Genomic DNA, 12,820 nt, shown 5'->3' on the forward strand with positions numbered 1-12,820 from the left:
TCAAAGTGTATAAAAATTTACCACGTGTGGTGTTGGACTGTTAACCATGTTAGTCTGACATGCGACCAAAGATGCTGGGGTACGTTAGCACTGATATCTTAAACACTGCACAGCTCACAAAATACTGCATGCTAGTGTTTGCATGCCAACAATTATACTGAAGTTTGAAGCAGAAAACTAGAAATCGCCCAACACAGTGAATAAGTTTCATATGTGAATAAGAAAAACCGTTAGCTAACACTAGCATATCTGTGTTAGCATGCTTCATTTGCCATAAATGTTAAAACGTTGGTACATTTCATCAAAGAACAGAAAACAAGGACATTTCATTAATACTTTATTTACATGTTTATATTACAGAGACATGTGAAGCATTAAAAAGCAGCTGCTACTGTCACAGATCACACACATGTCCTGGTCAAACTATAAGATATAAAACAAAGATGTCTACACGGTGTGTGGGCAGCTGGTTGTTATATGCGTCTCATGTTCATCAACTGTTCCCCGACATGTCCTGACCTGGTCTAAAAGGCTGCAAGAGAGAGAGAGACAAAGTCATTTAGAAGCTGTTACACAACGAAGGCCGAGCACCGCATGTAAAATACAACCGCTACACTGAAACCAAGAATGTGCTGATTTTCCTCTAAAAGCAAGAAAAAAAACACTTATTGATATCTGCACACTTTTAATAAACCATCCAAACATTAATGTAGGTCCAGTCAGAAACAGACTCATGTTTCACAACAATATAAAAATGTCTCATTTAAAGACATATGGACAGAGCTGAAAGAAGACTGACATCGTCCTCGTCAGCTGTCTTATCTAATTTATTGTTTTTAAGAAGATCCTGTAACACGTCTCCATAACTCACAGAAACAAAAACAACAGTCGGAGCTTTAATAGATCTATGAAAAAAAGAGTATAAAAATACTCCCAAAGATGAAATAAAAACACGTTAGATGGTCAAATCTCACGCTTCACACAGAGCTTCTATTAATAAGTGTAAGAGTTGAAAGAATTGACAATCACGTGAAATGACAGCAGTGAGGTTTTATTTAGACACATAAGAAGGAAAAAACTTCTATATTTATTCAGAAGAAACTGAAATATCTATATGAACAAACGTGGCGTCGGTTTGAAATAAACAAATAATTCCACAAACTGAGATAACACAGGAGTTTACATCAGAATATAATATCTAAAAATAGCACAACTGGATCATCTGGAAATATCCAAAAACACACGTGTGTGTGGATTAATGGAGCACATTAACCAGTCGGAAAACTGGGTTTGGAGAAAAAATGGTGAATTGAGTCACACGAGACTGCTGGGCAGGTCGTAACAGGCTCTGTACAGTATGTCGAGCTGCAGTGCTGTTCAGTAGCTTGGCTTAAATCTGAGAAGCAGCATGTTTCAGTATCGTGTCGGTTATAAAAAAACGCCGGCTTTGTTAAATGATCTAACAGGAAATTCACACATGATACAAATTCTGCTCTTCGCTTCGTTTCCACTGGAAGCACATTGTGAAGGCTACAACAAAAGCATCACAGCCACCACAGATGAGCAGAGCAGCATGCAGCTACAATACCAAGAAAGTTCACTGAGACAGGAATTAGATGGAAGTTTATTGCACCTCAGACAGCTCCAGTACGCACTGGGACAGAGTTTTAAGCTTTAAATCGCGCCCTCTATTTCACATTGAAGGTAACAGACGCCAAAGAAGGATCGCAGCTCTGAATGTTCTTCATGAACACACGTCAGAGGACACCTGTTCAGTTTGAACAGAAAGTCGAAGGTGCCTCGTCCAGGTCGGCGCGTACATCCTGCAGATCCACATCCACTGCAGATCCTGCAGGATTTTCTGCTTTAAAAGAAAGAATGAAACGATTCAGTGTTTACAGCATGACTGTTCAGTTTATCTTAATCAATAAAATGCTTCTGTATGTGTGTCCGCTCTGATATGTGTTAGTGTTGTTGTTTAAAGCTCTACAAAATAAAAGCTTCTGCTTTAATAACATTCTGAAAAGATTTTCACATTATCGCTCAAACAGACGGAGTTTTTATGACTTTTATCGGCTCCAGCTTCAGAGCACAGACTGAAATACAGGACAAGTCATTTTTACCGTTATAAACAAAGCTCACAATCACTGTTATGTTGTAATAGGAGGCTGCACTGATTCATAGAAGCAAAAGCCTCAAATTGTGTGTCACAGACTTGATCTCATCCAGACCCAGCTGATGCATCGCTCTCCCACCAACAAATATGTTTCTGATATCGTCTCCCCGACCAATTGAAATAAATATGTTAACAAAAAGAAATGATGAGCACAGCTTTCTGGTTCGTGTGCTTCAGCATGTTTTCCTTCAAATGTACAAAAACCACCAAAAACACACAAAGATGATGATGATGCACAGGAGGGTTACACGTTGACTCATCGGGGGATTTCCAGCCTTTCTTTAAATCCAAAGTGACCTGCAGCAGGACGACACAGATGGGCTCTGCTGCTGCTCCTCACTACCTGGCTCTCTATTGGAGGAGCTTTTTAATGCACAGACGTGCGCCTGCGTGTGTGTGTGCCTGTGTGTGTGTGACTGTTGACATACTGTGGGCGACTCTCAGATTAATGAGGTTCGTTAGTCTGTAGTCTGGTTAATCTGCTGCTGTAATGCGGCTGTGCGTAAAGCTCCTTTAAACTTGCCTCGTTCACACAGGCTTGCGCACCAACACACCCAGACAAACGACAAGTGATGCTGAAAATGCACCGGTCCATCCCACCAGCGCATTTCAAAGCCGCCCAGATGGCAGACAAAACAGCGTACAGTTTGGCAGTCGGTGCCCAGACCGGGCGAACAGAAATGAGAGAAACAATGAAAGCTCTGGACGTGCCCCAAATTCTAAATCTTTGGCCAAGCTGCAGAGCCGAGGAGAGCCTCAGCAATTCCAGCTACGCGGTGAGAAAATCGGCCCCAGGTGTGCAACAGTTAGAAAAAAGCAAAAAAAATGCCCTCTGCTGCTTTCAGACGCCGTGGGTAGCGAGCATTGGCCGGCACGGGGGGACCCACGTGGAGCTGCGACGCCATCTTGTTTCACCGACAGACTTGGAAGGAAGGGGCAGCGATCCCCTCTGCAGTGTGGGGAACACACACACACACACACATCACATTACAGACGTGTTGACTGATAGTGTAGGAAGCACACTGGTTATTGATGAATGAGTTTCTCCCGCCTGCAGCAGAGAGCGGCTGTGTGTCGAAGGGAGTGGCAGAAAAAAAGCTGCAGATTGGCGAGCGAGGCTGATGCAGAGGGAAACCATCCCCGCTGCCACAAAGAGGCTCATCGCCAGCCGTCTGTCGCCTACGTCGATGCATTTTCACAGCGTGCCGATCGAGCCTTCTCACTTTTACTCTGAAATAAGCTGACTCGATTTTCACGAGACGGTTCAGGCATAGCCAACAGACCGTCCTCACAAACCCACACCAGGGTCGGCCTTCAGCAGTCCGTCTTAACGGAAAGCTCGTCCACATTAAACAGGATTACAATCAACTGTTGCCATTCCAGGCTGAATTTTGCGAGTCTGAAGACTGAAACTAGACTAGAGTAAATCCCTGGGATTGTGTGGTGCAGCAGCTTTGTAAGGCACACGTTATTCCAGACCACCACTCCAGACTCTGCTGTGGAAAAGCAAGCACAGAAACACATTTTGTATAAAGATCCTAACGTAATCTGGGTGATGGAGCAGCTTATCGTAGCTGGTACATGCCCAGCAGTCACACTGTAAGTGTCTGTCCTCCACGTCTGGCTCAGCTTTGGGGACACAGTGTACAGACAGTGTGCAGAGGAGCCGAACAATGGACGGCACAAGCCTGCGGCTCCTTTGGAGCTTAGCGGCTAGGCGCTAACTTGCTCCAGGTTAGTGTGCGCTCAGTGAGCTGAGCGAATCAAAAGCGATTTGGAGGCAGAGAGAATGTAGAAGAAGAGACGGATGGGGCTCACAGAGGCGTTACATAAGACAGCAGGGTTCAAGCTACAGTCCATGTTGGTTCATCAACAACACGATGGAAGCTTCTTCTGATCGGAGGCGATGCACTGAGAGGGTGAAGCTCAACACATCAGCACATTGTACCACATAACTGTCAATGCAAGAAACACAGGTGAAGTGGAAACTGTTACACTGAAGCATTTACAAATGAAAATAAGTTTAGCATTAGGGTCACCACCGTACATCGACCCTGCTAATTACCTTGCTAAAATATGAAATGCACAAATCTAGCACTGAACCTTCTGCATGTGAAGGGAAGTATCCATGGAGATAACTTATCATCGATACCCTGCTACGCCCCATTAAAGCCACGACACGGTGGAGTAGGAGTTCAGGCAGATATCGAAGAATCAGGTGGTCAAAGAGCTGCTGCTGTGCTGCAAACGGGTATCGCGAGAGCGACCTGCAGGGTGGCATGGATGTGCAGATCTCACCCATTAACCAGTAGGTGGGTGAGAAATGAAGCTCGTGCAAAAAGAGCCACCACGTGCCTCTACGACCAAGTCAGCGGGTAGGATCCTCGTTACTATCGATGACAAAGTGTCGCAGCTAGACACCAGAGTCCAATCAGAATCGACTCAGCAGCTGCACCGTTCATTCATGGATCGCGGTCGGTGGCGGTATCATCGTAGTTTAGAAATGCCCCGGAGATGGCTGCTAGCCGCCTGCCAGTGTTTTCACGTTGTCACCTTTGCTTTGCATTGGCACGCGCGAATAAGCGTTAATGTTGGCGAGGGTTTGCTGAGGTCAAGCACATCATGTACAGAGCTGTCATAGTCACGCTCTCGACATCCCTCTGTGCTGCTCTCAAGTCACGGAAGCCGAGCAAGTATCCAGGCCTGCTGCAAAAACCAGGAAAAAAGGGCTGCAAGACTTATCGCTGTGCACATGACGAGACTGACACCATCGCCACGGCATTAGCACCATCCATCACAAGCTACTCAGCAACACCTATTGGCTTTAGCAGGAACATGTATTGGTTTTAGCGAGCATTGTTAGCTTCAGTGCTCCACCTGAAGCTGTTTTTAAAAAATTTGTAACTAACAGTTAGTATTAGTGATTATTAGCCATTACAGCTCTGAGTGGCTCTTTTTCAGACCACGTGACACGAAAACTCAAACACAGAATCCTGCAGAGATTCATCGACATGCTACTTTAGCGTAAAGCTTTTCTATGCGGTCCAACATGGTGCTTGTGGTCCATACTGCAAGAATCGAGCCTCAGCTGTGACAAGATGATCGCTTCCTGTCACCCCTCTGCACACCTTTAGCTCAGGCGGCCTCAGCTCTGTCACATGACTTTAATAAAGCGTGCACGATGCTACACTCCCATCAACTAAAGCCCAGATATTTGACCAGCTCTACTTGATTTCATGTGCTGTGAAGCAGCGAGGTGGCAAAGCGGGCAGACGGGAAGAGCGAAAACTCCAGGTAACAACATTATGCCGGGGTGTGAGCCAAGCTGAGAAGTGTGACATGGTTAACGCCTTAGCTCACTGCGCCACGGCCTCCCCCCCCCCTTCGGTCGCCATTGTTGGAGGCAGGAAGGTGCGGGAGATAGCGCTGTCTGTGCATCTCTCTCAGCTCCCGAGAGCCTAACCCGTGGACATGAAAGCACAACGTCACAAGTTAGGGTCTCAGGGATGGAGAAAGATACGTATCCTAATCGAACTCCTCTCCCTCGTTGCAGAGCTGCTTTAAACCCTCTTGGAAATCGTTCGTATTCCTGCACAGGAATAACCTCCGTGTGCTGGACTTGCTTCTAAGTCAAATGAGGACTCAGAGCGTCTCCTGCATACAGAGCGAGTTCTGCCTCGCACAGCCTCCGAGGCAATGCATTAACTGCAAGCTCCACAGCCCCCTATGCATTTGTGAGCATACAACAAGTGCAAGCCTCAGCCAGACACAACACTGGCCAGCCCCCCTCCCTCAACTATCTCTCTCCCCTCCCCCACCTCGGCTGAACAATACAGCACTTTAAAAAATGCCTCCTGCCATCAGGTACAGAGCCTGCTGCCATACTGTACGTCCAACGATCTGCGAAGGTCTACGTCTGTCCTTTATTGACCATTACTTGCAGGAGATGCACAAGACAAAAGCCCCGCGTGGATGCATCGACTTCAGCATTGAAATCTGCAGCCAGACCAGCGCAGCATCTTACAGTCCATCTGACACGATGACTTGCACGCTCGTCTGACCGACATGCCTTTTGCCCGGTGCAACAAAAATCGTTCAGCGAACGCTCAGTGCTTACAAGTGCACATCCCTGTTCAGCACAAGCTTCCCAATCCTCCCGAGAGGCTGCGCAGGGAAAAAGACAAGCCTGATGACAAAGCTCTACAGTTCCTTCGTGCTACCATGGTGGTCTAAAGCGTAGGAAACAGATGGGGAGCGGAGAGGAAGAGAATTTGTTGGTATGGACTCACCCTCCCCTTTGGATCCAGGATGCCCCAATCGCTCGCTGCTCTCCGAGCTCACTGCCTGCTCAGGGAGGGGAAGAAAGAGGAGACAGAGAGAAAGAAAGCTCAGATTTAAACTTACAGCAAGCCAGCGAGGCTCCGGTAATGGTCAGAAAAAGAGATTTCCTTTTATTTTATTTGAAGAAAAAATGATGAGAGTGGTACAAAGCCGAGGCCGGTCAGTCCTGCTGGAGCTCAGGCGGAATAAACAGCGAGCGGCACGGAGACGAGAAAGATGAGGATGGGTGGTAGGACTGAGCCGGAATGAACCATGTGCACATTCCCTCTCCCTCTATCACTTTGCTCTCGCTCCTCTCTCTCTCTCTCTCACACACACACACACACACACGCACGCACACACGCAGTCCGGTCAGGACAGTCGCTGAGACCGTTTCCAGGAAAACAAAGCGCTGCAAGGATGCAATAGTTAAGGTTAGATAGGACAGGTAGGCGAGGAGGGAAAGAGAGGCAGCGAGAGAAGGAGGTAAAAGAAGAGAGCTGAGCCTCAGAATCAGCGCTCGCAGTCAGTGAAGCATGCCAGCTTCTGCCTCACCGACGTGAGGAGGGGCGAGAAAGGGGCGGGGGTGGGGGGGGATGTGCGCGCACACACACACACACACACACACACAGCCTCTACTTACTTTGTATCCAAACCTGCAGGTCCCAGGCGCAGGTTGGCGACAAAGGGGGAGGACGTGCACGCACACCCAAGTTAAGGGACAAAAACCAATGTGCCTGCTGATCTCTTGTCTCGCTCCGCTTTATCTTTCCAATCACATGCAGAGGTGGAAAGGAGGGAAGACAGGAGAAAAAGAAAAAGCATACCTCCCTCTCCCTTCTCTTCCTTCCCAGAGCGTCTCCCTCAGTCTTTTTCTTTCTCCTGCCCGTGCTGATCGAAGGAGAACGAGGAGAGAGGGAGAGATCATCCATTAATTTGCCTCACAGCTGTAATCGCTTACAGCCAGAGGCCCACTTTTCCTCTGTATCAGACGGGGTAAGGGGGTGGGGGGCGGGGGTGAGGTAGGGGCAAGAGAAAGTCGTCCTTTTCCCCTTTTTTTCTCCCACCTCGCTGCTGTCCATTTTCCAAACAGAAAACAAATCCCCTCTTTTGCTGGCATGCAAAGAAAAACCAACAAAAATCCACTTTTCCCGTCTTTCTGTCTGCTGTCTTATTCTGCGCCTCACACCAGCCGACCTCTTTCACACTATCCTCTCAGAGAGAGCGAGAGGGGCCATAGAAACATTGCTACATGATGTGCTTTGGCTTATACAGGCTACATTTAATCTCCACTGGCTCCCCCAGGCTTTGGTATGGAGAGAGAGTGAGAGGGAGAGAGAGGGAGGGAGGAGGGAGGGAGAAAAAGAGGAGAGGTGATGGGGGGAGGGACAGATGGAGCGAAGCGAAGGAGAGCAGCGACCTACAGCTGGCTGCAGGCTCAAATCAGCGACGGGGCCCGGAGAGGCTGGGAAGGAGAGAGGAAAAAAAGGAAGAAAAGAAAAATCCCCGAGACCACACTGCCCTCTTGCTTTTCTTCTGCGAGCGATCGACCGACTGCATCTGCAGCCCGGCTAATCTCCCGTCTGGCGGAAGGCACGTCATGCTGCTTCGCAATGCAGCTGCAGTAGAAAACCGAGCATCTGGATCTGCAGCACGATCCACCTCCGTAAGCCGGCCGTTGTGAAAAATAATCATGCTACATATTTTACAGTCTCCCCGTTGACACGTTCGCGTACGTGCGCACACGCAACACACACACACAATGCAGCAATCCTCATTTATCACCTGCTTTGTGTCCAGATAGAGCCAGTCTTCTGTGAGGTGCTAATATTAGCCTGCTTTGATGGTGAGAGCCTGCAGCAGGCAGACAAAGGCGCACACGCGTGCACGCTGAGGCATGTAGGCTCAAATACAAGTATGGTTAAACTTCACACGCGTGTGGATAAATGTGCAAAAGGCAAAATAATAAACTCCATCCACCTGGCTAATGAAACTTTGCATCCAGCTCAGGTGCCACCCATCCCATTCCGCTCTCTCCAAGTATTTGTTATCTGCTGGTAACGGCCAGGAATCTGCACCCGGCCAGCCAAGCGGTACGTCAAGAGAGACCCAGATCTGTCACGCTGTAGCCCACGTGCACGACAACAAAGCAGCAGGACTGCAAACAAACCTGCAGCAGCAGGTCTGCAGAGCCTGAAACAAACACGGCCGCTGGGTGGGGCAACGACGGGCACGACACGCTCCCGGCCGGAGAGCTTGATTGACACCTGTCACATCAGACTGTCGCAGCTGAGGTCGGGAGGTCGTTGCTATGGCAACGGGGATGGCGAAAAGAAAGGTTCAGGAAGAGGACGTCTGACCTGTGCTGACTGGATTTCTGCGAAAATCATAAATGTTCAACTGGAAACGGTGCACAAACATTTTGTAGTAATTAGCACCGTCAGAAGGTTTTTCTGTGTGATGTCAGTAACCTGATGGCGTACTGACCCAGAGCAAAGCTGGCCGACAGTCGTTCTGCAGCAAAGGCAGATGCAGAAGCATTAAGCGTTGTGTGAAATGTTCCTAAACTACTCACCAACACAGTTAAGATGTGAGATAACATTAAGCACAGGAAAATGCTGAAAACCAATAACGAACATGCTCAGGAGCAGCACTCAGCAGTGAACACAGCTCACTCAGAAACCATCGACAAATGCAAGTTTGAAACCTCTCATGCATAGAAAACACATAAATAAATATGATTCAGAAATGGAAGCACTTTATTTACTGAAAAACTCCCTGTGGTCTGACTAATTACAACATCTCTGGAAATTACAGATGCTGCATTCTGTGGCCTGAGAGCCAGTGAGCGCTCATCACTGCAGGCTCACGTGTGAAGGCACCGCGCATGCTCAATGATGTACACAGTCTGTGGAGCGATACATCTGCAGCGTTTCTTTGTCACTGAAAGTCTTGCTCATTTCAGCAAGACAGTGCCGAAGCACACTCTGCACTCAGATTTAGCCTTGAAATGATTAAAGTACCCACAATCAATCTTGTTTTCATTTCACAGAGCATACAAGCTTTTGTAGAAACTGAGTTTTCGTGATTTTAATCCTGATTTTATTTTTTATTTTTATCAAACCTGATAACAAATAAAAGCTTGACTAGAACAGGTCAACTAAAAAGGTGCACATATACTCTTGACTTCTTTAATGTATTTTTAAAAGTGTCAAATTCTGCAAAAAAAGATGGAAAACGTAAATAAAACTTTCTCCTGGGACTGCCCACTGATGTATGCACACATGGTCAATGTAAAAGCACACATGCATTTGTACAAATGAAATTATTGCAGTCTCCTAACATGAGGTGGAAACTTCACATGGTTAACCAACAGGGGGCAGCCTTATGCTCCTCTGCTGTAAACATATGCACTTGTAGACGAGTGCCAGGCCTCAGAGTACTGTCAGTATATAACATATGAAGGCCAGTGCGCTCATGTTACTGCTGCTGAAGTGGGAGTGTTGGACGCTGTAAATCCAGCAGGTTCACTGCTGCCAGCAGAAAAGAAGAAGAGGCAAAACGTCAGCTAGCGTTAGAAGAAAGCCGCAGAGGGAGGAGACGGAAGAGCTGCTCGGTTTGCATTCATGATTAGAGTTCAAATATTCCCGTTTTGATTTCTTTGCAGATCCACTCCAAGGCTGGAGAAGCCAGCCCAGAACCATGAAAATATCTGTTTTGCTGTGCAGTAATCATTTCAATCAGTTTATTTCCTGTTCCTCCCTGACTGTCACAATATTTCACATGTCACACAGAATGACAGCAGCAGTCTGCATCTGCCGATTGGAAATATTGTGACAATAATTGTTGAGGCTGACAGCAGACGTTACTGATGGCGAGCGGACTGGGACGCTACCGTGACGGGCTCCCGTTTGAATCCCGTGCTTTTCTCCCCTTCGTATCCATCATCGCACAAACAGCAAGAGCGAAGCAGCCGGCCTCCTTCCACGCAGTCATCAGCACTAATGAGGTTATCGCCATTGCCTCGGAACGGAAACCCGCTGACGCTTCGGTGCACGTCAGTCCTATCGGCCACGCAACAATGCAGCATTTCTGATCTCACAGGCCAACGCTGCTGCCTTCACATCAAACACAGAGTACAGATCCCCGCTGCCAGCTGGCACACAAACAGACCGGAGTCGGAAGTACACAAAAAAATACAGGAAGAGATATTCACACGTTGGCTGTGGACATCCGTTACACTGCAGCACAAGCAAAACATGTCAGAAAATTACTGGCAACAAATTTTGGGAAGAAATGAAAAAAATGTTTCTCAGCTTTTACTACTGAACACTTTCTGTGACTTTTGGATAGTTGGCGAGACAAAATAAGAAGTTTATTGAACCCAAAAGAAACATCAATGAAACCAGAAAGAGGCATTTCAAAATATTTTCCACAAAGGTCCCAATTTAATGCTTCACAATATTAAAATGCAAACGGGCATCTGACTCTGAACAGCCCACAGACCAACTCGTGATGTGCAAACACACACACACACACGCACACACACGCACACACACACGCGCGCGCTAACAGGCCAAAAAGTGTCGGGAAATGTTATTGACTACAGTGAGTGTGCGGTACCTCGATTTAGCACGCGTTAAATAATAACAGTGGACTATATTGATCCAGCTGTGCAGAGTGCCGTGCATACCTCAGGGAAAGCTAGGAGGTTGTACAGTTATCTCCCGGGGTGTAATTCTCAACTATACAACCTACTACCTCAACCTGGGAGCAAGCAGACCTGGCCAACAGGGCTCAATGGCGACAAACACGTGAGGCAGGAAAAGGAAGCTGCTCGTGGGCTCAAACAGTCGTATTTCAGTCTTATTTGTTGGTGACATCACTCCATCCCATCTGTCTTGGCAGTGCAACTTTGTATCTTAGATACGGTCTCTATATACAAAGCAGATAAACATGGCTTACTCCACAGCTTCTCCAAACCCCTGTCTTCTCATTGACCCTCAAACACACACACACACACACACACGCACACACACACACGTGCACGCACGCACACACGCGCACACACACACACACCTCTGCCCAAATGCTGACCAGATTGTTAAAGTCGCCTTCGAGTCAGAAATGTTGCATCTCTCGCTGCGTTTGGCCATTCGAGCTTTCCTACGCAGAGAGGAAAATGACACTACAGTGTATACATGACAGTGACATCACAGCTGCTTTAGCAGACTGAGTCCAACACGAGACCTGAATCCATCAGTGCACACACACACACACACAAACACACACACACACACACACACACACACACACACACAAAACGGGCAAAGAAAAGTACTGACCAACAAACCCATAATCTGACTGGTCTCATCTGCAGATGTCTAAATGACCTCGATTACATCAACAGTGACAAAAGAAATCTCGAAAAGGCCTCGTCCATGATTTTACACACAGCTGAAAAAAAATTACTGTATGAAGGAACTACAGAAAAATATTTACACATTTCTTCTAATTTATATTTCTGTAAATTCAGATGCAGAGAAACAGTCTGTTATTTAAAGGTTTTCTTGTGAGCTAATTTGGAATTTTTATGGGTAAAAACATCAAATATAAATCAGTTCTTGAAGCAGTATTTTACATTTTTCTGGGGGGGGGGGGTAAGAAATTAAAAATGCTTCCTGCTGCTCTTTTTTAACTGTCAGCATATGAGAAGTAATGGCCATTTGTGAGAAAACAAGCATTACCAACTGTCATCTGTATGCATTCTCTAATTGGGCCAGCGTCTTCTTCATTAACACCAGGAAGGCCACACCGCAGCTAATTGACTGCTGACTGAAAAAAGCTGCTGAGTTTTCTGCAAGCTAACATTTGAAATGCACACAAGCTGTAATTACATTTTTGCTTTTAATTGACTCCTTGTTGGCTTACTCTTAACCTCTCAAAGTCCCATTTCTTCTTCTACGAAGAAACCATCTCAGCTCGGAGGACGTGTGAGGAGATTTGTTGCACAGTTAAACGGTGATTCGATGTATTTAGAGTAAGAAGTTAGAGTTCAGCTACAATTCAACCCCGGGACCGTGTCTGTGACACAAACGGTTAAAGCTTTTGGGAGCCCGTGCACAGCCCCCGCCGTTTTCCGCTGATCCTGCTTGGGGTGGTTGGAGCTGCACAGACGCAGACCTGTAGATACAAGCTTGTGGTGTCACTTAACACAAGTTCGGATCTACGGGTTTGGGGCTGCGAGCAGATGACTTCAGGAATCCATCAGCGTGGCGACACGGAACAAATGAGCAGCTTTAATTATGGAAATCTTTTAGACTT

At 47.0% G+C, this 12,820-nt stretch overlaps 1 long non-coding RNA gene across 11 annotated transcripts in view; it reads right to left on the reverse strand.

Annotated features, from left to right (window-relative positions):
* Positions 1-320: 320 nt before the first annotated feature.
* The window catches only part of LOC106098841 (uncharacterized), a 73,018-nt gene continuing 60,518 nt past the window's right edge, over positions 321-12,820 (reverse strand). For 2 of the 11 annotated variants that reach the window (XR_003213796.1, XR_003213798.1), the window contains 2 exons: positions 6,466-6,520; positions 321-1,861 (listed from right to left, as the gene is read on the reverse strand). This is a non-coding gene — a long non-coding RNA (uncharacterized LOC106098841). Of the gene's footprint in view, positions 1,865-6,465; positions 6,521-6,580; positions 7,114-7,139; positions 10,384-12,820 lie in introns of those variants that run through there. The other 9 variants (XR_002056423.2, XR_003213803.1, XR_003213797.1 and 6 more) reach the window with 8 other exon arrangements.

The sequence above is a fragment of the Oreochromis niloticus genome, linkage group LG14 (genome assembly GCF_001858045.2).
Source record: "Oreochromis niloticus isolate F11D_XX linkage group LG14, O_niloticus_UMD_NMBU, whole genome shotgun sequence".
Classification (NCBI taxonomy): Eukaryota; Metazoa; Chordata; class Actinopteri; order Cichliformes; family Cichlidae; genus Oreochromis; species Oreochromis niloticus.